General features: G+C 37.7%; 1 protein-coding gene across 4 annotated transcripts in view; it reads left to right on the forward strand.

Moving 5' to 3' along the window:
• LOC139162402 (transducin-like enhancer protein 4) overlaps positions 1 to 26,551 on the forward strand; it is a 193,935-nt gene that overhangs the window by 116,892 nt on the left and 50,492 nt on the right. The window lies entirely within an intron of this gene.

Consider the following 26,551-nt stretch of genomic DNA (forward strand, 5'->3'; position numbering starts at 1 on the left):
AAATTTACTGGGGAATAAAACAGGAGAGGAAGATCCTTCTGGGAAATCTTTTGTGTTCCATGGCAGGAAAGATTCATATCATAGTCCTCCTGCCTATCAATCTCCAAGGAGTTGTTATTTCTACTGCATGTCTCCGCAAGGGCTGAAATGGCAGAGAATAATATACCTTGGGCATGACTTTTATCTGTTAAATGGCTTAAGTCCCATATTATGAAACCTATAATGCATATTTCAGTGGGGTTAGCATTGGCATCTGAAAGATTTCAAGAGGCTCGTAGAAAACACTGCTTTTCAGAATTTTTAGTCAACAATGTACCCTAGATCTGGCACTAATCTATTGCTAAGCAGGGGCATCTTAGCTTGTATACGATGTAAAGCAGAATATTAAAGTCCTTTTAATTGTTCTGAAGTCTGTGGGTTTTTAAAACAACGTTTCTGCCAACTAGTTTCAATAGCGACTAATATGAAAATATAAATATTAAGACAATTTCATTAATCAAAGAACAAAAAAGGCTGCAACAAATAAAAATTTGCCCAAAGCACAGTAAAATTACTTAAGCCAGAAAATAAATTAAAAATCTTTATTTTCTAAACAAAACCAATGAACCCGCCAACTCCTGTGGCATAAGGACATCAGAAAAAGGTTTGGCAGAGCATAAAATGAATTAATTTCATGCCATCAACATTTTATGCCATCAAAATTGAGAGCAGGCTGCACATCCAGAATGGATTCTACATTTCATTTTGGTTCTTTTGAAGGAGATCCATAGATGGGGAAAAAGCCAGTCTCGCCTCCATTGGTAACAGAACCCATATAGGTTATAGCATTTAAAGGCCAATGCTATCTTTGTTTGTTTTAATATTTATACTCTGCCTATTCTGGGCAAAGCTCAAGGCCTGGATGAAATTTAAAAAATATAAGAACAATAAGGGCAAACAGCAGAGAACTGAAAGTCACAGCAATTATTTCAAGTATAGATGTAATGTCTCTTCTCTTAAGTTAATTATTTAGCTGTTAATGAAGTTCCAAGCATTTTTTCGAAGACAGCTATTATTTAATTTGGACGTAATAAAGATATGTATCGCAGAAACTAGGCCAATGTTCCGAAGAAGACACATTGTTGGCAAACAAATCTTATATAGTAAAGGTTTTTAGTTGCCTAAAAATAATTGATGTTTAGATTGAGCAAGAAAAAGGTATGGGGAAAAGCAGGAGGGAGGGAGGGAGGGAGAAGGGAAGAAGAAAATTCTGCTTTCCATCATAAATACAGCAGTCCTTCTCTAGTCCTCATATTGTTTCTCATACTTCTCAGTCCGTATTTGTCAAGCACAAAGAAATGTTGCTGTTTATTATCAGGACCATATACAGGAATCTAGTCAAATAAAGTTCAATAATAACTTGGCACCAGATAAAGGTCAATGCAATTCAAGAGGGGGTTGAATTTAGGCCACTTGTGGGATTGCATCATCTCTAGGATGATGGATTATTTAACTCTGCCCCCCTCCGCTCTTCTCCTAAAATATTACATTAAAAAATAGCCACGTTAGAACAGATATTAATCAGGTACCTATATTTATTGCACAGTATATACCTGATGCAGGTAGTCCTCAACTTGTGACCACAATGGAGCCCAGCATTTCTGTTGTTAAGTGAGATATTTGTTATGTGAGTCTTGCCCCATTTTACAACCTGTCTTGACACAGTTATAAAGTGAGTGCTTTTGTTCAGTTAGCAACATTGTTGTTAAATGAATCTGGCTTCCCCACTGACTTTGCGGGTCAGAAGGTCGCAAAAGCTGATCACATCAGAGGTGGGTTCTTACCGGTGTAGTCCAGTGCACTGCTTTGGCAGTGCCCCACCAATTGTGCAATTTTGATGCGATGGCTCCAGTGCTTCTTTGCACATCCATGCACGCCACCATCGTTTTTTTTTAATTTTGGGTGATTTTTTTTTTTTTGGCTCTATGAGCATGTGCAGAAGGAAAATTGTCCCTCTGCGCATGCTCATAAGCAAAATCACGATGGGGACGTACGTGCAAGAAATGTTGCAATGTGCACTGGTAGGAAAGTAAGAGGAACCCGCTCCTGGATCACATGATCCCAGGTAGTAGTGGATTCTAAATCTCATCACCACCAGTTCGTGCATGCGCAGAAGCATCCCAGGTGGGTAGGCGGAGCCTCCTGCCGTTACTGGTTCGCCAAACTGGGCTGAACCAGAAGCAACTCACCTCTGATCCCAGGACACTACAACCATGTGAATTAGTTGTCAAGCATTTGAATTTTGACCATGTGACCATGGAAATGCTGCAATGGTAATAAGTGTGAAAAATGGTCAAAAGTCATTTTTTTCAATGCTTTTGTAACTTTGAATGGTCACTAAAGAAACCGTTGTAAGTCAAAGACTACCTATAAATAGTACAGTATAAACTACTTATGTCCTTTTCAGTTTATCATGGAATTATGATTGTATTTAACAGATGGGGGAAATAGGTTTACGTTAAACAAATAAAGCATAGAGGAATGAGATACCTAAAAGCTGTTCCGTGAAGACTTCATGGTTTTATATTTCACAAGTTCTTGGTGTCTCTCTCTTTTTTTTAATATCACGACAAAGGTCTGAAGCTTGATCCCCAAATAAATCCTTTGCTTGTTTTGTTGGCTATTTTGTTATAACAGAGTAGAATTGACCTTGCTCTTGTCAACTTCAGAGTTAACCTCAGGGTTCCTAATAGCTACAAATTGATAGGAACTGTCAGTTTTCAATCCACAACAATTTTCAGTATGTGTAGCAGTGGCAGATTAAAAAGCGGGAAAGGGGGACGGAGGGAGGGAGAGAGAGAGAGAGAAGAAACAACATGCCCTCACACAAACATGGAGGTAGTCGTTGAGTTATTGAACCCAAAATTTATGTTGCTAAATAAGACATTTGTTAAGTGAGTTTGCCCCATTTTATAACCTTTTTTGGCCACCATTTTTAAGTAAATCACTGCAGTTGGTAAGTTAGTAACCTGATTGTTAAGTGAATTTGAGTTTGCTTGTCAAAAGATTGCAAGAGACGATCACATGTCCCCGTGACACAACTTCAATCAACTTTTCTTGTCACAGTTTTGAATAGGCTGCCACCTTTTAGTGGGGCATGACTCGGGAGTGGAAACCCCTGATGTAAAGAATAAATCTTATCAACTGTCCCCTTTGGCAGTGACTAGTGATGGGCGAACCCAACGGTGTTCGGGTTCGGCAAGTTCGGACGAACTTTACGCAAAATTCGGCCAAATCCTAACTGAACCCGAACGGGGAATCCCACCAAGAGATTCCGGGGGCGGAGCTTTAATGTCACGTATACTGGCAGGTTGTTAAGGACGCCAAGGTGGTCACTTCCTGGATTCCATGAAATCCAGGAAGTGATCACTTTGGCATCCTTAGCAACCTGCCGGTGACATCAAGGCTCTGCCCTCGAAATCTCTTCGTGGGAGGGATTGCCCAGCTCCTTCAAAGGGAGGTCTTCACGTAAAAATAAACATTGTTATTTTTACAAAAAAGGACACCGCAGCAGCGCTGCAAGCAAAGGGTGGTCCTTTCACATAAAAATAAACATGTTTATTTTTACGTGAAAGGACCGCCCTTTGCTTGCAGCACCTCCCTTTGAAGGAGCTTGCAGAGCCACTGCGGCGTCTTTTTTCGTAAAAATAATGTTTATTTTTACGTGAAGACCTCCCTTTGAAGGAGCTGGGGAATCCCTCCCACAAAGAGATTCCGGGGGTGGAGCCTTGACATCACTGGCAGGTTGCTAAGGACGCCAAGGTGATCACTTCCTGGATTCCATGGAATCCAGGAAGTGATCACCTTGGCATCCTTAGCAACCTGCCGGTGATGTCAAAGCTCCAAACGCCAAATGTGACCCTAAACTTTGCCTGAAGTTTCAAAAAATTTCGGGTTCGTGTTCGGCATACCGGACACCGCAAAATTCGGTACGGACCCGAATTGTGCGGGTTCGGTTCTCCCATCACTAGTAGTGACATGTGCTGAATGCATCCAGCAAGACCTCTCTTTCCTTTGAGGTCTGAAGGTAGGATTGAGGTAGCAAGTCATTGTTGTGAGGTTTCCATCTAGTACTCCTCCCCAGTATCTTATCTTATCTTTAGAAAGGCATTCTTTTAATGAAGTAATGTGCTATTACCGCTTTTGCTGTGTTTTTCTTAATGTTTTGTTTGTTGTGTATCAAATTTATTTTACTATGTATTAGGATGGTGATGGTGAACCTTTTTTGGTTTGTGTGCCAAAGGGTATGTGTGATATGTGTGTGTGTGTGTGCCCACACCCATAATTATATCCCCCACCCCCCCGGCATGTGATAGCATGCCCATTTTTTGATCTCCACGGGCATCAGAGCCTATTTAGGAGCCTGGGAGGGTAAAAATGCCTTACCCACCCATCTGGAGACAAAAAATAGCCCATTTGCCAAGTTCCAGTTGAAACGGAAGGCCTGTTTTTTTGCTCTCCCCAATCCCCAGAGCCTTTCAAGGAGCCTGGGGAGGGCGAAAACAGCCTCCCCCCGCTCCACGAGGCTGAAAACAGGCTGCTTTTCAACTCCCAGTGGACTCAGAAGGCCAAAAAATCAGCTGGCTGGGACATGCATGCGCACCAGACCAATATGGCTCTCTGATAGGTTCGCCATCGCGGTATTAGGAAATTAAAGTCTGCTATTTTTTTTCAGTTGCTTCAGATTGGGGTGTATAAATGCTTATTGAATGGCCTAATGGATGCTGAATGCACTTTTCAGTTTTCTTTGAATGTGCAAACTTCTAATTCCAATTAATATTGTGACTTCAATATAAACATTGACGCACTCTTCTTTTCCCAATAAGACACCTTGTGACTAATCAAGAAACCTCATCTTTCAGCCGTTCATAATGGCGCTTGCATTATTTTCTGGATACTCAGAAAGTTAAACCAGTAGTTGTCAGGCAACTTGCAGGCAGCTAATCGTATACAACTGAAGAACGTTTAAAGGGTAGTCCTTGACTTACAACGATAATTGAGCCCAAATTTTCTGCTGCTAAGCAAGACAGTTGTTAAGTAAATTTTGCCCCCAATTTTGCGACCTTTCTTGCCACAGTTGTTAAGTGAATCACTGCAGTTGTTTAGTTTGCAGCATGGTTGTTAAGTGAATCTGGCTTCCCCATTGACTTTGCTTTACTCAGAAGGTTGCAAAAGGTGGTCACATGATTCTGGGACATTACAACCGTCATAAATACCTGCCAAGTGTCCAAATTTTAAACATGTGACAACAGGATGCTGCAGTGGTCATAAGTGTAAAAAACAGTCAAATCACTTTTTTCTCAGTGCCATTGTAACTTTGTGTGGCCATTAAATGAATGGCTGTAAGTCGAGGATCACTGCTGTTGGATCACATAGAGCTTTTCGATAGTAGGATGTGCAAGGCTCTTTGATTAAAATAACCAACTTTGTACAGTAAATTCTTTAAAAGCTAAATATTATGAACTACTTTGCTTGGCGGGTTATTTGTTTCATTTTTTCCCAGGGTAGGAACCCTGAGAATTTATGCTTACATAACTTTGAAATTAAACCTAAGAAAGGTGTATTAATAAATTGCTGAGTGAGTTGTGAGTGTGTATAAATTCTCTTGCTGGCTGGCCAGCAATGCTCAAAAAGTCAAGAAAGGGCAGTGGAAATGAACCAATGAGGTGTGTCATTGTTTGGTAGATGAGACTAATTCACCTGCCATTATTTGGGTTCCTCCTTTCTAAACCATTAGGTGGGCATGCAGTGTGACAGCATACAAAGTACAACTCTTTCCCCACTGATTTATTAGATGATGAGAGCTATAAATAAATGTTTGTCTTGTACAGCCATCAAGTAGCAAAGTTGGATTGTCTCTGCATCTGGGGCTTGTTGCCAGCTTTGCAAGGTGAAATAGTTTGCTAATTTCTTTAAATGTTATCCATAATACCGAGAGTAGCAGTTAGTTGCTTGTTCTATTGATCTGTTCTCTCTTAAGTGGCTCCTGGTTAAGAAAGGCTTTTTATGATTGTCTGCTATGTGACTTGAGATGGTTTTTATTGGCCAGAACGTGCCAGTTGCCAGCAGCTGGAGACTCTGTGCTTGTATGAAATAATTTATTCATGCAAGATAATGCTCCTTAACATTTAACAGGTAATGAACGTGACATAAATTTCCTGCTTGCTTTTAATTTTCCCTTTCCTCTTCTAATGTGCAAACAGGCAGCTCTGGTGCTCTAAATAATAAGTAATTTTTGGCCATCTGTCAAAAGGAAATTTCAATACAAATTTAAATTAATGGTGCCTGAAATTTTTTATAGCTTCTCTAAAAGCCTCTAATGTGCAGAAAATTCTGAATCTGCTGGTAGTAATTAGTGTACCATGTAATGAGGATGTGGGCAACATTATGCAGCCCCAGTGTAACATTTTGATATGGTAGCAAAAGTTTGATTTATACAAGGTTGTGGCTGGGTTTAATTGTGAGAGACGCTTTCAAGTGTTTTCTTGAAGATACAGATTATTAAGCAGGGCAGATTTTAGAACAGCTCATAAAATGTAAATTTAGGTGTTGCTGTAAGAGTGAAATAATTAAGGTGAGCGACTCACTGGTATGCAAAGGAGAGAAACCTGTCCAATTATATTTATGTTCTGATATTTTGGAAGAGTGCTATGTCCCCTCATCACATGGTTGTCAACTTTGTCATTCATTTCTTCCCTTTTATGTTATCATTACACTATTATTAAGTCCTAACCCCCCATCCCAATTCTCCCCAAAATAAAGGATTTGTGGAGTAGAAATGGTTGGGCAGCAAAAAGGAAAAAGATAAAAATTAAATTAAAACAGGCTAATACATAGAAAAAAGATTGATAGTGACCAAATACAAAATTCTGAAAACCTTTGACTGGACATCTTCGTCAATCCAAACTGACCTTAGATAAAGTGTAGATAAGAAAAAATATCAAAAAACCGCGGCCACCATGCGCCGCATAATGTTAATTAAAGAAATTTAGAACTGTTAGAAACAGTTCAAGGAGGGGGGGGGGGTCCGGGCGAAGGAAGAGACAGAAGGTAAAAACCATTTAGACATTTAAAAATTTACTTTTAGGTATTGATATATTCAGTCTGCCTTGTTGAAATGATAGAGTTTAATTTTATAGAACAATTATATGAGACAAATATAATAATTGTATAGCTAATACTATATGCCGATATAATGATCCAAACTATGATGTACCTGCTCTTCCTTCTTTTTATTTTTATTGTTGTAATATAATAAAAAAAACTATTTTAAAAAAAAAGAAAAGAAAAGAACTAACTATTTATTATTACATATTTCATTTATGAGTTGCTATGTAACTGAAACTATTTAGGCAATGTATGCAATAAAATTCATGAAGAGGCATCCTTAAGCTAGAATGCAAACTCTTAAAGAAAAGTAAAATGTTAATTTTTCATACTAAAAAAACGAATTACAGATTTTTTTCTGACTGTTTTAAGAAGAAGGGCTAACAATGTTCTAAATCTTAAATTGATATCTATAGCATATTTCAGATAAACTAGAATGATCCTTACATATCTTTATTTTATTTTACTCACTGTAAATCTGAGTTTCTATCAGTAAGTTAGCTAATTAAATGAGCTATGTGAGTTTTAGAAAGTAATGGGACATAAGTGAAATTTACTTCCAAATGAATATGCAGAGAATAGCATGGTTCTTGCGCATGAAAAGTTCTTCATGCATTCATTCTTACTTTGTCCTCAGCAATTGTGAATTGACTGTCAATGGAGAAACAGTAATCCAATGGAGAAATATTGGATTACTGAGGTCCAGGAAAACCATGGGAAACAATGTCCAGACACTTGAACCTCTGGTGTATTTTTTATTCTTGAAAAAGCAATGTGATCTATGTACTGGCACTTTCCTATCTGTGCAGTCCTTGGTCATATAGATCCCCTCTCATGTGGGTTAATATATACAGAATGCAGAATAACAAGAGTCAGAAGGGACTTTGGCGGTCTTCTAGTCCAGCCCCTGCTCAAGCAAGAGACCTTTTACCATCCTGGACAAATGGCTATCCAATCTCTCCATAAAAACTCCAGTGACAGAACATCTATAACTTTCTACTGATTAATTTATTTATTTATTTATTTTTATTTATTGGATTTGTATGCCGCCTCTCTCCATAGACTCGGGGTGGCTAACAACAGTGATAAAAAACAGCATGTAACAATCCAATACTAAAACAACTAAAAAAACTCCCCTTATTATAAAACCAAACATACCGTGCGTAACTTGTAAAGGCCTAGGGGGAAAGAATATCTCAGTTCCCCCATGCCTTACAGCAGAGGTGGGTTTTAAGAAGCTTACGAAAGGCGAGGAGGGGGGGGGCAATTCTAATCTCTGGGGGGAGTTGGTGTCAGAGGGCCGGGGCCGCCACAGAGAAGGCTCTTCCTCTGGGTCCCGCCAAATGACATTGTTTAGTTGATGGGACCCTAATTGCTGCTAAGTTATTATGCAGTGATGAATATGCATCTTGAGAGAGATCTATACAGGGAATAAAGAATGTTGGTGATGAGAGATTTGGAGGAAATTAGGGAAGTGTGTGTATGTATGCTCACTAATCTGTCAAAAGCTTTTCCTGGGGCTACTGGGGGGTTAGGGAAACATATTTATGCAACACATTTTCTGCACTCAGTTTCTGCTTCCTTAAAGCCATCTTAGTTCAAATACATTTTTTTTTCCCATGACCTTGCAGCTACTGTGAAACTTTTTAAAGAAACCAGCTAATAACCGCTACAGGATGCTAAAGAAAGAGAGGCAATAGAACTATCAAACTGCCTTGCCAAATAACTTTGGAAATATCTTTTGCCGTTGCTTAAATATTACATCAGTCAACATGCATCAGTCAACATACATCATATTACATCAGGCACAAGAAACCAGGAGCCAGGATAAAGTTTAAAAGCCCTGTGAATTTATTCCATGCAAACATACACTAGAATCTGATCTACCAACAGTCAAGGCAAATTGGTGCCATATAGGAATCAATGGACTTCAAGCGGGGCAGGACTTAGGTCTCTTTCAAGGGCTTAAGGCAGGGGTGAAATGTTCTCAGTTTGGGCGGGCCGGTTGGTCGTTGTAGAGTTGATAGCGATCGCAGCGCAAGGCTTCGCCCACTCACCCAGATACCGCCATTTGGGTTCTTTTACCCTCTGCATGCGCAAAGAGTTCTGTGCATGTGCAGAGGGTAAAAGAACCCAAATAACAGCTTCTAGATGGGTAGGCGAAGCCTCTTGCTTGCTATCACTACTGGCTCTAAGACAACTGACCAGCCTACCTGAAACGGGAGCATTTCACCCCTGCTTAAGGACTCCAGACTTATGATGTGTTTGTCTTTGCCCTCGGGCTCTGCCTGGTATTGTCTGGAATAATAATAATAAATTTCTAACCTCAAAACTCACAATAGTTTTGAATATCCTAAAGACCTTTTCTACAATAATAAGCTAAGAACATTTTGCTTGACAATATATATATACTGACCCAGGAAGTTTCTACACAGCAGGCAATTGCTGAGCCATCAAACCATACCCAGCCACCAGTATTTATAGAAGGAAGGCAGCTCAGGTCTCGCTGTGTTCGCCCTAGAACAAGGACAGAAACACCAGCCTGAAGATGACGAATGGGACCTCGTCGAAACGTCGCCAGAAATTTCCAAATCCTACACGGGAAGAAACCCGAATATGCCAAGACCGTCAGATAGATAGATAGATAGATAGATAGATAGATAGATAGATAGATAGATAGATAGATAGATAGATAGATAGATAGATAGATAGATAGATATTATTCTATGCCACACTGCAACCATTGACCATTGGATGGAACATCTGATTAGATCCCATCCTGTCCTTAAAACTTTGGTGGTTATCTTGTATGATGGAGGTTTCTGTAAAATATTCAGCAGTATTCATGGAGGAGGCGCCAGTTAAATTTGCATTTTCTAACAACTTGCAGTGTGACTCTGGCCAAATTATGAGGATTTGGCCAACAATGAACTTAGCTGCTAGCATTAGAAGAAGCACACTGCTGTCAGGCCTATTATATCAGTTAGTGGTAAAATTGTTGTATGCATAATTGGACAATGGGACTCTACAGTTGTAGCAGATATCAATGTGTATGTAGTGAGAACTGCCATGCATGTGAGTAATGTAGTACCCCATAGTTGCAAGAACAGGAGGCTATTTGGATGATGAAAAATTGTGGGGATCAAATCTATCTATGCTCCGATGAACTGCAGCAACCTTGATGGGTAAAGGGAAGATTTGCAAAGGTTGTCTCACAGCCCAAGAAATTCCTGATAGCGTAAAATATTATGGGAGATTTTTTTAGCAAGGCACTTGGGGAGCAGCTGAAATCCATTCATCTACAAATGCCTTTTGTCTTATTTGTCTTTCAGACAGAAATAAGAAATTGTAGCCATATATTTTGTGAGGACTTGTGATGCTGTTGAGAGACTGAACAAGGTGACATAAAATAGTCTGGGCCTACTATAAATCTAACCTATTTCTTGTGATGCAGCTGAATGAAAACAGTGCCTTGAATTCTGTAGGAGATGCACTAGTTTTCATAGTGAAGCAGAAGCGAAATACCATTTAACAATTTGAAATGCGGATGTATTTGTTTTTAATCAAAGAAAAAAAAAAGCTAAAATGACACAAACCCTGCTATTTTTCTTTGTATGGAGAAATAGTGGGAATTGAAGCTGGTCTCACAGGACTTGTAGGGATTAGCGCCGTTGGTCCCCTGCTCAATATAGCTGAATCTCTTGAAGTAGTAGTTCTGATGATTAGATCAGGAAAACAAGAGTGCTGGAAAAATTGTGCTGTGTAATTAGAAGAGATTATTTTAAGAGCCCAGGAGTCTGGTGATTGTCTTGCTCTCTGTTTAGAAATATGGCAGATGGTCAGAAACCACAACTGAAGAACCCCACAATTTATCAGGCAGGCTATTATTTACTCCAACTCAAAGGATGACATGAATTTAGAACTGATTTTCCAGGATTTTGCAAAGAGATCCAGGGTGAATTACTCTTTCATTTCAAAGGAAGTATTAGTTCTAATATTGGAAAAGGGGAGGCTGGTCCTTTCCTGCAAAATAATTAGGGTTTATTTTTATTTCAATTTATTCTGATCTCGCAGTATAACATGTTGTTTGGCATTAATTGATACCTGCCTTGGGACATATAGACTGTGGGGAATGTTACAGGTGCTCTAATATCTGTAATGTAATTGTTTGTGAAGCAGATGAATGAATATCTATGGGGCTCAGCCAATTCTCTGATGATGAAACTTGAGTGGACTGATGATGTGATTGGGTGAGACAAGCTGGCTTGTTCAGCATCACATCTACTAAGCACCGAAGTGAAACAAATATTAATTAGCAAAGCTTTAGTTTTTATATTAGTTTGTCTTAAATAACTAACACTGCATTTTTCTTCAAAATATATTTTCCTGCTGACTTAACATTGCATGCATATGTATGTACACAGAGACATATATGTATTTATGTATGTAAATTGTGATTTAATTTACAGCCTGGTAAATTGACCTTTGTACCCCCACCTGCTTTGTGTTTTTTTACATGTGTTTCTTATGGTGTTTATTGTGTATTAATGTTTTTATGCATATTAAGTAAGCATGGAATGCTTATTTAAGGCTACAACATATAATCTAGAATGACTTATTTGACTATATACTTAGTCAATTAATTATTTAGAATAGGGACATTGGAGCCCAGAGTACAGATGTTCCAGTTACCCAGAAGGCCTCTTAAAAGGCCTTAAATTCCAATATTGAATAGACCCATCAAATGCATTCAATAGGAACAAAATATGATATTGGCTGTGAATCTAGCTATTTGGCTTATTCATACACTATGATTAAGCAAACTGTAGCTTATGTTGATGTATGAACCCAGTCTGAATGTGGGTTCTCGTTACTGAATGATCCTCTCCGCAGAAATAGAGGGAAGAGGACTGTAGGTCTACTGTGACTGACATAACTTTCCATCTGTGGAAAATCCTCCTTGTGTAATGTAAGAATCAGTTAATCATTCTGAGTGGAATTAAAGTGATTTGTTGAAAGAGTAGTAGATCCTTGGAACAAACTTGGAACAAAGAGTAGTAGATCCTTGGAACAAACTTCCAGCAGACGTGGTAGATAAATCCACAGTAACTGAATTTAAACATGCCTGGGATAAACATATATCCATCCTAAGATAAAATAGAGAAAATAGTATAAGGGCAGACTAGATGGACCACGAGGTCTTTTTCTGCCATCAGACTTCTATGTTTCTATGTTTCTAGTAAAACAGTTGCTTTAAAAATGTGTAAGCTGTTGCCCAGTTCAAAGTTTTCTACCACTGAATATTTATTTCTAAGAAAAAAGGGGAAAAAATTACTGAACTGTGTTTTGAGATTATCCAAACTATCACATAGTTTCACTATCATAATTAACCTTTGTGTTGTAATATTGAAAAGTGTATAGTTATACTCGAGTGCAAATGCAGTAATATTAATACATACATACATACATACATACATACATACATACATACATACATACATACATACATACATGTATATATTTTACTCTGGGCCAAGGAATTAGGTGTTAGTTTTTGGCAAATTTTAAAGTGGTTTCTTTTTTTGCTAAATTAATTTTATAATTAATCTGTAAATCTCTTTTGAGTCGATCTAGATTACTCATGATATTGTAGAAATGTAAAGTAAATTTATTGGCAAATATTCAGAAGTTGTTTTGCCATTGTGTTTTCTGTGCTATGACTTCAAGGAACCTGGGCAGTTGCTTGGACTTTACTTACATCACAACTGGATATTGATCATTCTAGTTCAATATCATTGACAGTGATGTGAAATATCTCACCAGAGTTTTAGACAGGAATGTTTCCCATCTTTTCCTGGAGGGACTTAGGTTGAGTCTGGGAATATGTACAGTACTTATAAGGCATATGTGCTACCATTGAAGGCGTTTTCCTTTAAAGATCTCTGTTGTTTATTTTCAGCACATTAATGTGCTATACGTATTGTGGGGAACTAGAAATTTATGGTGGTTGATAGGCTAGCCTTATTTCTAAGGGTGAACAGAGACTTGCTCACTATCCATTATATTAAGGTATTGATTTTTTATTAAGAGGTCTGCTATTTTTATTAAAATGTGGCTGCTATTCATCAACATTACTATTTTATATTGCTGTAAGAAAATATTTGTAGCTCGTGGTTGAACTTTGAGAACCTTGGTGTTTCCCCTGCAGAGATTTCATTACCAAATGGGGTAATATCATTAGTTCTGATGATGTTTCCTAGTTTGGTAATGAAACATCTGCAAGAAAATCACCAAATTTTAAGAGCACCAAGGACGACATTGTTATTTCGATTGTCCCTGCAGGGAATTCTTATAGGAGCAACCACATTTAGTAAGGCCATGTTTTCTCTACCCATGTAATGAATGTTTCAATACAGTGAAAAGTTATGTTTTCCCCCCATATGGTAAATATCTGTTAACATCATGGGAAGTATCTTAGTTTTGTGAATGGTAGATTCAGAAAAGTCATTTTAACTTTTGCAATTCCAGAAAACAAACGTATCCCTAATTAATTCAACGTGCGTTAAAAATAGTGGAGGAAAATAGTGGGCTCTAAATGTTCGCCATTTGGAAAAATCTGATAAGAAGGAATTAAATTATTTCCTCTTCAGTTTTTCATGCCTAATTCTTTTAATTAGGCTAAACAAACACATCTTGGGTGACCCATTGCTTCTGGCAATTTTTGAAGTACTATATTTTCCTAAGCAACATTTGGCCTTTTGAAGAACAAAATAAAAATGGAAATGCTAATGGATTTTTTTTCCAGCCAACTAAAGGGAAGAAAATAAAAATGTCACCATGGTAACAAAGCTGCTTTCTAGATGGCTTCCTAAGATATGCCTGAACTAGAAGCAGATGTCTGATTTAAGAATCTTGCCTCCTTCAATGTAAACAAATAACTTCTAGGCAGGTGTTGGAAATAATATGGAAATCCTATTAAGGGGCCCAGAGTTCCTGTCAGTCAGGAAACCCTGGCCACAAAAGAGCTGGTTGTTTGAAAAGAGGCAGAGTAAATTCTCATTAGGCTTTAACTTTCCCAGGAAATGATTGTCTTTGCATGTTATTTCTGCTGTGAATCTATTGATCCATTCTGCCAGCCCTCTTTTCTCCCCTTTGCCCCCTCCCTCTCCTTTGGGGGGGATTAACACTTGATAGGGGCTGCTGCTCCAAGATTTGTGACATTTGTGATTTTAACCCTTAGCCTCTTCAAGGAAGATGGGAAAGGCCCTAACAAAACCTCTTTAGTCCTAAAGCCCTTGCTTGTCTGTTGAGTGTGAAAAAACAAATTAAAGGGAGAAAAAAAGGGAAGATTCTAGATAAAAGCCACTGCATGGGGGTTTTGGTGTGAGAAGAGAGAGACCCTGTAGACTTTTTGGAAACAACTGCTTAAAGTTCAGTATCATCGATACCAAATGTTTCTGACAACTGGAGAGTTTGAAATCACTTGCGGGAGGACAGCTCGGATTAGATTAATTTAAAAAATGATTTAAATGAATGAAGATTTAAATGAATGAAAACTCTTCCTCCCCCCCCCCTTTAAAAAAAATAGGATTAGGAGCTTCCTAGATTCACCCACGTTTCTGCAACACTCCACGGTCTGCACTGGCTGCTGATCGGTTTCCGGTCACAATTCAAAGTGTTGGTGATGACCTTTAAAGCCCTACATGGCATTGGGCCAGAATACATCTGGAACCGCCTTCTACCACACAAATCCCAGAGGCCAATAAGGTCCCACAGAGTTGGCCTTCCCCGGGTCCCGTCGACCAAACAATGTCATTTGGCGGGCCCCAGGGGAAGAGCCTTCTCTGTGGCGGCCCCGGCCCTCTGGAATCAACTCCCCACAGAGATTAGAACGGCCCCCACCCTCCTTGTCTTTCGCAAATTACTCAAGACCCATCTTTGTCGCCAGGCATGGGGGTGTTAGGATATTCCTTCCCCTAGGCCATTGCAAGTTATGTATGGTATGTCTGTGTGTATGTTTGTTTTTTTTATAATAAGGGTTTTTAGTTGTTTTATTAAATTGGATTGTTACATTATTGTTAGCCGCCCCGAGTCTGCGGAGAGGGGCGGCATACAAATCCAATAAATAATAATAATAATAATAATAATAATAATAATAATAATAATAATAATAATAATAATAATAATTGACCTCGATGCAAATTTATTTTATCCTGGACTTATCTAAATTTATCTTTAGGAAATAATGTTAATGTATCTTAGATTTGGTAACTGGCTATATTTCCCATCCTATTTATGAGTATGTTGACTGGTGTGTGTGTGTGTATGTGTGCGCGTGTGCACATCATGGCTGTGCATAACAATGTGCTTAATAATACTCTGAGGGTTAAATGTGGATAAACACAAAACAAGGCTCTGAAAAGCCTTGCTATTATCATGCAGCATTTCTTGGCCTATAGTCCCTGAGACGCACTTCATAAAGCCAATAAAGCACACACTGGTGGTCTCCTGTTGCCCTAGCAACGGGCCATAGGGCACAGTGTATGTGAAATGCATGAACATCTGTGAATTAATCTTTTTTAGTTTGTTCTTTTCTTGGCCCTGATTGGGCCATTCTGGCTTGCGTTTGTGACAATGCGCGAGGAGGGATAAATTGAAGAGTTCCCCTGGGCCCTGCCCTAAGTGGTTGGCAGAATGGAAAGTGAAGTGAGATTTATCCAGGCAGTGCTTTCAGTAGTTGAGGGATTTAGTCTGACAGCCCTCTCAATGGGATGTTATTAGCTTACTTTCTTCCTGCATTGGGGAAATGATTTTTTAAAAAAAATCTCTAGTAAATCTAGGCATGATGGGTTTGATTGGACGACCACGAGAAAGAATAATCTGAGGAGAAAATTGAAATAATCACTAGGGTGTATGCTATAGACCTTCACACACTCACACAGAGAGAGGGGGAGGGAGGGAGGGAAGGAGGGAGAGACCCACGTTTGGCTTTTATTGGGTGAGGGCGGGGAAGAAAAGAAAAACACATTCAGGAAAAAGCCCAGATGGAAAGCCGGAAGACTAAATGCTGCCCTTTGATTAGAGCGCATGTTGGCGTCTCCTCTCAGCTCTTTAAATGTGAGGAGCTGAAATGGTGGCGGTGGTGAGTATTGTTTTAGTATTGCTGGGCGGCTTCATAATTGCAAAGCGGATCAACATCAGCAAGCAGTGAGCTGTTCAGATGAGCCTGCGCGTTTGTATGTAGTGCATCTTTCCAGGGCACCCCTTGGGCACACTACAACGTAGATCTTGTGTTCGGCTCCTAATGTCAATACCAGATGCTCACTTGTAAACTGCTTGGCTTACCCTTGTTGTTTTCCACTGTGTCGCTGAGAGGACTGTAGGGGGAACACTGCGTACGTCATATAATCAGTTAATGCTGCATGCAGTCAGTATCTTAATGAAGTGAAATACAGCTTTAATCTGCTAATTGCATTAAGAGGGCAACAGATTGCTCTGTATTTCTCTTTCCTCTGAGCTATAAGCTTATCAAAGAATACCGAGTTGTGTTTGAGCGATGCGTCTTGCATTGAGTCAGCCCTTAACTATTTATATCTAAATATCAACCGATGGAAATTTTACCTCTCGGCGGTCTGGATCTCCTGAGATGAAATATCTTTCTATGAATATTCTTTGTTTGGGGAATAAATAAAAGTGGAAATTGCCGCTGCAGTAGATTTTTATCCACACGCAAACTCAATGCTAGTTTAATTGGAAGATGAACTACTGTACTCAATGGGGTTTCTTCTGTAGGAAATGTTACAAATTGCAAATTTTATTAGCCATGAATTTCAATTATATGACAGGTATCCAAACACTACAGATTATTGAGTTAAGGATAAATTGTCCTTAATAATTTTTACAGGAACCACTTTTAATGGTGGAAGAAAATATCCTGTACTTATTAGAACAGAGAATAATAGATGTGATAATTACTAATGTAAACTGTTATAATTATACCATCTGATGTAACTCCGTTGGCATTTTTATTTCATATTTTCGCTGTAGTGAAACACAAGACATTTGGGTGTGAATCAAATTAATTATTTGTTTGCTTAGAAGGACTTTGAGTCATTTTTAGCTTTTAAACTAATTTGTATTTTTGCTTGCTGCACTGAATTGATTTTATTAAGAATGGTTGATGCTGCTGTCATTATTGTCTTTGATTGACCACTTTTTTAATACTCTGCTTCTAACAAATTAATTTTTTAATTATTGTTTCTCACCTACGACTTAAGCAGAATTTGGGGTATACCTTTATTGTGTAACTAAGTGGCTGAAATGCCATCTACTTTTGTTTTTATATTCCTATATTATACTAGCTTTGCATTCACATTGCTAATAGATCCAAAACCCAATAGATAACAATAAATGCAGAAGATGTAGAATAACCACATAATTACACCAGTGCACTATTGTGTGTGTGTGTGTGTGTGTGTGTGTATGTGTGTCAAAGAGGAAGAGAGAGAAATATGTCAGGTGGAACAGCTGAGAGAGATTAGGAATTTTTTTCACAAACTAAAAATTGTTTATCAATGAGGACACAAGAATGAATAGCAAGTGGGTCTCCTGGGGATACATTTCAGAAGGAGAAGATATAGTGAACAAGGTCTCCCCACTGATTGTCAGCTGACTGCCTACCGAGAATAGAGGAACCCAGAGAAATCCTCTTGCAATGGCCTTAGTACATGAGTGGAGGTGATGGGAAATGTTTACTTATCAATGCTTAACATACATAGAATATTCATCAGTATTTATGAGACCTGATCTGTTTCACCTATATTTTTCACTTATTCATGTAATATTCTGTTTCACTTAACAGAGGCAATGTGTTATAATGCTTCAAGTACTTCATTACAAGCTTGGAGAGGTTTCTAGCTATCTTTGAGCCATGGAAAGCAACAAGTAACTGTGAACCACTCACTGCCTCTCAGCCCAACCCAGTTTTGCAGGGTGGTTGTTGTTTTAAAAATGATTTTATTGAAATGGTTAAAAAGGAAGATAAAAACTAATGCAAACTAGTATAGAATAAGGGAAGGAAGGACGGACAGAAGAGAGGAAGGAAGGACAGACGGAAGGAAGGGAGGGAGGGAGGAAGGAAAGAAGGAAAGAAAGAAATAGCCAAAAGTGCAGAACAAAGACGTAAAAGAAAATACAAAGAAGTAGTTTTTTATTTCTTTATAAGAGTTATAAAAATAAGAATATATGTACCCCTTACTCTACCCCTTACAACATGACACTGAATTTTGCTATAATCATTTTTTTCTAATCATTAAACAATAAGTCATGTTCCTTTTTTCTGTTTCACGCAAAAACTAAAGGGGTTTAAATCTATCATCAATAAGCATAAATAATGTCTTTTCTCTAATTGAAGAAGTCATTTTGCCTATCTCAGCAAGTTCCGTTATGTTTCTACCTTTCCATTGTGGGTAATGTCACATCTTTAAACCATATAAAAAACCTTGCTGCAGTTATCATGTATAGAAAGCAAGTTCCATGATTTATTTATTTATTTGCAATTGTTCATCCATCAGTCCCCAAAGAATAACCTCTAATTTAATTTGTATATTAATCTTTAACATCTTCTAAAGTATTGTCTGTATTTGAACCCAATACTTTTTGGCTTTTTTACATGTCCAGCAAACGTGATAAAATGCCTCTTTTTATTTTTTGCACTTCCAGCATAAATTTTCAGTACCTTTATACATTGTAGACAATTTGTGCAATGGCATATACCTGTAATATATCATTTATAAAAACCTCTTTAAGATTCTAACACACAGTGTAACTTTCAGTCCTTTCAGCCACATAGCCTCTCACTGTTTCATTTATAGGTTCTGTTTAAAGTTTCAATAAAAGTTTATACATTTAGCAATAACACATCCAGCATGTGTACATGGTTTTGTTTCAAACTGAATCTTGTACGGTCCAAAACCAAATGTTATTTTGTCTCCTTTAAATTTTTTAATCATTGTATATATGAAAACCATTGACAAGTATGTCCTTATGGCATAAGACATTTTCTTGTTCTAGTTTACATTTCCCTTGGCAAAACTCTGTTATCTCATAATAAGCTAGCCATTCGTACTTATTTATCATTTCTTATCTACAGAACACTCTTGGGCTGAGAAACACAAAAAGTGTTTTGGGCACAATCTGAGTTTATATCTATTCCATATTTTCAGTATGGCATGCTGACAAAATGATTTTTAAACTTTTGTCATATTATAAATATCCATGCCACATGAATCTCAAGTCATGCTCTCTTAGTTCTAAAAGTCTCTAAAAATCTTTTACTTCTACTTTTCAACAACATTTAAATTGTCCATCCAAACTATACAGCAAGCTTTAAAATATAATTTCAGAACAGGTAAAGCCAATCCCCCTTTTTCTTGTATTGTACATCTTGTAACATTTTATATTTAACTCATAGTTTCCCCATCACCCCTGCCACACAAATTTAGATATATCCATCTGCCAATGGTACATCAGTTGTCAAAACAGATACTATCTGGAACAAAAATAACATTCTATGTAAGACATTCATCTTAATCACAAAGATTCTCCCCAGCAATGACAATTGTATTTTCTTGTATCTTTCTAAACTTCATTCCATGTGTGATATCATTTTGACAAATATGAATTGAATCTTATTTCAAAATAACTATGATTCAATTCATATTCATCATAATGTTATCCAAGTGTTCTACCTTCTTCTCCATCTTAAAACCCATTTTATTCATCAATTCTGTTTGATCTTATGTTTTCATGTTTTTGTTAACAACTTTCTCTTCTGTTTATTAGTAAGATAAAAATCTGCTAATGTGCCAAAAAATTAATTTACCCATTAATATTTCAACTCACTTAAAGCATCTTCCATAACCAGCATCAAGTCATCTGCGAAAACTCTTAGCTAATAAGTCTTTTTAAAAAAATTCTTACTCTCACATGTCCCAGAGGTGCTATTCAAAATGTAACTAGACTTTCTTGTTGGTTTTACTTGAAAAGGTTTTGCTTGTTATCCAAGAAACTTCTTGGATGAGAAACAATTTCAAGGGGGAAAAAAACAAGAAAGTCCAATTGCCTTTTACACAGCACCTCTGGGACAACCATGACCTAGATGACTTGAGAATCTCCATATAATTTTACTCCCAATCCTCTCACCCTGCTTTATGACTCTGTTTAGTATTTCATCAACCAACATAAACACAAGAGGAGAGTTAACAGGCATGTCTTGTTCCTTCTTGTAGTTCATATGTTTTTTTAGATCTCTATTAACCGTAAGGTATACTTTCTCTGAAGCTAAAATTATTTTACCCATTTTAAAACATCCTCTTCACCTTTCACAGCTTCCAAAATGTTAAGCAGAAAAGTCCAGTTCAAATTATCAAAGCCCTTTTCTGCATCTAAAGAAGTCAATGCAGCTTGTTTTTCATTATACTGTTCCAAATATTCTAAAATGTCCAATAAAATTGTAATATTGTTCTTTTAGGTAAGAACCCACATTGATTCTCAAGGATAAATTCTTGCAAAATTATTTTCAATTAATCACTTAGAATCATTGTGAATTAATATTAGTTTAAGTCTAGCAATTTATTTTCTGTTAGATGTTCTCCCTTATGTTTTTCCCAAGCATTTTTGTATCAAAGAACTGTAATGTTGAAGTGGAGTGTACAACTCTTTTATTGCAGAGTTCAGACCATAATGGAAATATTGTAAAATTCCACTTCAAAACTGTCCTATTTTCAACAATTATCTGTCTTGTGGGCATATAAAAAGTACCTGGTGTTGTAGACAAAATAACATAAAGGTTTCCATGTTTATCAAAGCAAGCAGTATAAACATAGAAAGAGAAGCGCTATTTCTTCTTATATCTAGACAACACTCCTAATAATAGTCCGAGCTAGAATATATTTGGTCCTGAGAATCTTTCCTCATAAATACACATATTGCTTCACTGCCTGTTTTACAATCTCCCCTTTTCATGTCTTCTCACTCCCCTTGATATCATTGTATGATTTTCTCAACTCCCGTCTTTCACCCTTGTTTCAGCAAACCTTTTATTATACTCTAAGGTCCTGCCTATCATTAGTCTAACCAGGTCAGTCATACTTCTTAGAAGTTAAGGGAACTGATTTCACTTAATTTCCAGAAAATTAAGGCTACATATGACATTGTTAGACTCAGTGTAAATACAGTCAGAATGGCACTACCAGCCTTGAAGCTGGTAAATACCAAAGGAAGAGCTGAAAGGCAATAAAAGTAGAAACATCTTCAGGAAAACATTGTTATCAGAAAAACATGGAGTTCTTTAGATGATTCAAAAATAATATGTTCACCTTTCTATAAGGAGCAAATCTGATCAAGGAGATCTCAATTCAACATTGGTTCAGCATCTCAATAAAAGCAAATATTTTGTCTGATATATCTCTGACTATGACCATTTGTTTAATGTTGAAATATTGCATTTTAAAACTGATATATACAGATAAACCACATATTTTGACTATAATGGAGCCTGCCCATTATGGTTGTGAGTCATAATGGTCACACCAAAACAGTTTGGTCACATGGCCATCCTGATTTTATTTTATTTTTTGTGGTGGTCATTAAATTAATATGACAATCATAAAACAAAAGCCTTGGTCCTTAAGTGAACTCTACAATTATAAAGTGAACTTATTGTTCACTATGGTGCAGTTTTGCCAAAATCCAGAATTGCTGGTTTTTGGCAAAACCATCACAAAACATGATTATTTGATCATGGGACATTGCAGATGGTCATAAATGTGGATATGTTGCTAAGATCCAGGTCATAAGTCCTCTTTTTTCCATCTGTTGTAATTTCAAATGGTCTCTAAGTGACTCATCATTAGTCAACGGCTACTAGTATGTTAAAAGTACTTTTATGTGACTGAAATTGAACAATTAAGCAGATTTGAAAATATTTGAAGTCTAGTAGCATAGGTAAATGGCCATGTTGTCAGCTGATCAGCAGACCACAATTACTACTCTGGTGAAGTTTTAATTTTCCTTTATGGAAATGCTTAACTGATTTAAGTTACATCTCAGATGGTTCCCCAATAAGCAAAATATTGATGCTGATTGAAAAATCAGTATTTTACTATGATTTTAATTCTAGCATATCTCCAACCACTCTTTAAATCAACACCTGGGTCTTTCATAAGTAGTAAGATCACACATTTTGTTGAAATAATTCTTTTTATATTTATTTTACCCTTAAACAGAATACAAACAAAATGGACCATACTCTAAAAAGGGCAGTAAAAGTAATCAGAAAATAGAAATAGACCTCCAAGGAGTGATTGACATTTGGCCTTGAGGGGAAAAAAAGAATAAGTGATACATGATAGCATTCTTTGTATATCTATTAGTGTAGCATAAAGCAGGTGGATAGAACTTTATATTGTTCCAGAATACAATGAAATTAATTACAGTAGCCTTAAGTGATAGTGAAATAATTTGCAGGGAATATTAGGAAAAACATATCAATAAAATAAATTTAACGGTAAAATAAATTAATGTTAAATCCACTGAGTATATGTTCAGGAAGCTGGACAACCATTTTTAAAAAAAATTCTAAACCTTGATTTGAGCGGGCATTAGACTCAATGGACTAAGCCACTCATTTCAATTAAGCTCTTGGGCATAAAATTTAATACTATAACAGCTCAGCAGTTTTACTGCCAATCATCCTGAATTAGAATAGTGATAACTTTCCAGTTGAATTTAGATATTAATGAGCATCAATATTGTATACTGGTTAAGATGGTGGACTCTGCCACTTTGGCCAGTCATTTTCTTTCAGCTCAATTTTGTTGCAGAATTGTTATTGTGGAGAAAAATAATAGGAGGAATTTGTATACTTTGTTTTCTTTTTGTGAAAGCTGGTCTAAACTGTCCACTGTCTATTCCCCCTCCTTCTTTTTGGGAAAAAAATGAATGCATAAAGGAAAAATAATAATCTTTCTATTCTGGAAAGTTTGAGAACATTGGGCACAACCAGGATACTTCCTTCCAATCTCTGAGTGGACAAAAATACATCCTGGCATAAATCTTAATTCCCTCCTTACTGATCCATATTATCCCTCAGTATTAAGACTGACAAGTGGTGCCGACCTTACTGGTATAATGCAGGACAAGTTAAGAAAAGTGATTGCTGGATTCCCCTGGCTGCTTTTCCCTTCCTAGGGCAGGTCACTACTACCAATCACTCTTCTTAATATGTGAAGATGGGTAAGTATAGATGAATGCTTAGGACAGCGAGCCACTTGTCACCTCGCCTGACTAACAGGTGACAGGTGAGGAGTTGCTCTGCTTCTGCTATCTGTCAGGCTACTTCCGAACACAGGTCTGGTGTTCTTCTAAATGAACACTAGGCCCATGTCCAGGAATAAGCTGGCTGCAGAACACAGGTCCATATTAAGTCATTTGGTACAACAGAAGGCAGCAATCAATAACAAGCTGTGATAGCTGGTCCTCACATGGACAGGATGCCTCGTGGCTACTTTCAAAACAGTCTACAGGTGTAGCTTTCAGCAGGAGAAACTGTTCCTCTCCTTTCCACCAAAAAAATCCAAAAAAACCCTTCCCAAATCCTGGCTAGCAGCACTTGGAAACAGCCTTTGGAAGATGAAGGAAAACATAACTGCGTGAAATAGCTTAATATGATGTTAAGATACTTCAACTTGAACCTGGATATGATTTTTAAAAAAAATATTTTTATTGATTTTTATAATACAAAAACACACACACAACATATAAGAAGTGCTCAGTGATTGTGCCCACCACCATACAAACATTCGTATCCCTTCAGATTGTATAAATCTTTCACCTTGAACCTGGATATGATGAAGAAAACAAAATGAAGACAGTCGAATAAAATGCAAGGATATTTTAATGTGGCACTTAGGAAGATGAAAGCTTTAAAGTATATACTTGATTGATACTGTTCTGACCTAGGCTTCCTGATCAAATAATACAGCACAAACAATGTCCCAAAAACCTTTTTTATTTTAACAGCTGTGAATTATTATTCCCAGCCATAATAAGTCCCAAATAATAATAACAAGTCCGACAACAATCTTTTGGGGAAAGGCTAATAAGCACACAAACCTTTGTCTTTCTTGACAAGCTGCCATGACACGAGTTGAACAAAGTTGCTTCCTGCGACAAGCATTTTCGTGTGCTCCACTTATATAACCTATGGGAGGCACCAATTACCTACAAGCCTTACTCCCAAATAGTTCTCCTCTGTAACGCTCTTGCCTTCTGACATCTCTGTGCATGCGCGCACTGAGAACAGGTTCCCCTATTTTTCTGCCTTGCTCATGTCAGCCTCTGGAGGCTCTGAAGTTGGGACAGACCTCCCAGATGGCCCAGGCTAGATCCCTGCCTCTGGTACTGAACCTTCTCCAGACTCCAGGCCTGGCCCATGTTCCTCCCCAGCCTCTTCACTGTCCGACTCCACAACCAGCTCTGCAGGCCGCTGGCGGACCACAACAAATACTTTTTTTCAGTACTGACATTGTTATCAACATTCACATATTTAGCTTGACTGTGCAAAGTAAACCACTGTTTGAGTTGGTTCCTTCCTAATAAATCAATATCATTCCAGGGAGGTGAGATAGAATTTGGACCTTGGTCTGTTCATTATGGGGTGCTTTGTTATTGTTAGTTGCATTGTCATGTCTGACCCATCATGACCCTATGGACAATGTTCCTCCAGGCATTCCTATTCTCTACCATCCTCTGGAGTCCATTTAAGCTCATGCCTACTGCTTCAGGGACTCCATCCAGCAACCCAATTCTCTGTCGTTCCGTTCTTATTTTGCCCTCAATGTTTCCCAGCATTAGGCTCTTCTCCAGTGAGTCCTTCCTTCTTATTAGATGGCCAAAGTATTTGAGTTTCATCTTCAGGATCTGGCCTTCTAAGGAGCAGTCAGGGTTGATCTCCTCTAGGATTGACCGTCTTGATCGCCTTGCAGTCCAAGAGACTCACAGAAGTCTTCTTTTGCACCATACTTCAAAGGCCTCAATTTTTTGGAGTTCAGCCTTTCATATAGTACAACTTTCACAGCCCTACATTGCAACTGGGAAAACCATAGTCTTGACTATACACACTTTTGTTGGCAGGGTGATGTCTCTGCTTTTTAGTGTGCTGTCTTAACACATTTGTATGGGTGCTACAAGTTTCATTACTTTCCCCTTACTATTAAGCATCTGTATGAAGCCATGAGGTGAGGTCATTTGTTGCCATGGGGCAAAGGTGTTGACAAAATGCTAATAATACCCAGGTCTCCATCTTTGCCATCTTTTGTTTGTAGACAGTTTAGGCCTTGATAAGAAGAAACAGACTCATGCTGAACTCCATGGCGCGACTGAGGATCCAAAGCCTTCTGAATAAGAGATGGTCCATCTATACCTCTGGTTGAAGTTGTGTTCCCTCATTACAGGGATTAGTTCACAACCAGGACTCACAGTTCCTGCTTTAGCAGCAGGTGTAGGCTGTAGCAGAGCAACTTTGTACAATATCATGTGCTGCTTTTGACATTTCAAGGGTCAGGAAATGTTGCATGCCCAGGTTACTTTACACTTTGCCTATTGCAGTTCGCTCTATATTGGGCTGCCTTTGAAGGTCAACTGGAAGCTGAAACTGATTTAGTGTGTGACTACCCCAAATTAAATTAAGAATACCTAAATTTGCCCATGTTAACACCCTTTTTCTAAGAGCCCTATTAACTTCCAACAGGCTTTCTAGATGCAATTGAAAGTGTTGATTATTAATTTTAAATGCAAGGATTAGAAATCTCCACGGTTGCTTCTTATGGAATAAATCTGCCTGTCCAATGAGATAATTGCCTTTTGCCAGTAAATATTCCTTTTAGGATGCAGGAGCATATATATTTTCTATACATGCATGCCTATTCAGAATGTGCAATACTTCAGATTCACTTTAAACGGATGGATGGATGGATGTAATTCTTCTTTGTAACTCTTTAAAGCAGGCATTTTTCCAGCAGCATGTAGCTATTCGAAAGGACATCCATTTGACCCTAAGAAAATAAGAAGCTACTTTTAAAAGTTGTGGACAGGTGGCTATAACTAGGCTTTTACCCAAACCAGAGGCCTGTTTAGGAATTGAATTTAAACAAAAATACAGTGTGAAATATAAATCTTTTCCCACCTTCACACATAACATGCTGTGTTGAAATAAATTGGAGGACATATGTTTTTGTCATGGTAAAATGCAATTTAATAAATGACAATTTGTATCCATGCCTTTTCCTCCATCACATGGGAACATTTTTGTAGAGTCAGTGATTAAATGCACGCAGTCTATTAC

This window comes from Erythrolamprus reginae, chromosome 2 (assembly GCF_031021105.1).
Source record: "Erythrolamprus reginae isolate rEryReg1 chromosome 2, rEryReg1.hap1, whole genome shotgun sequence".
Lineage (NCBI taxonomy): Eukaryota > Metazoa > Chordata > Lepidosauria > Squamata > Dipsadidae > Erythrolamprus > Erythrolamprus reginae.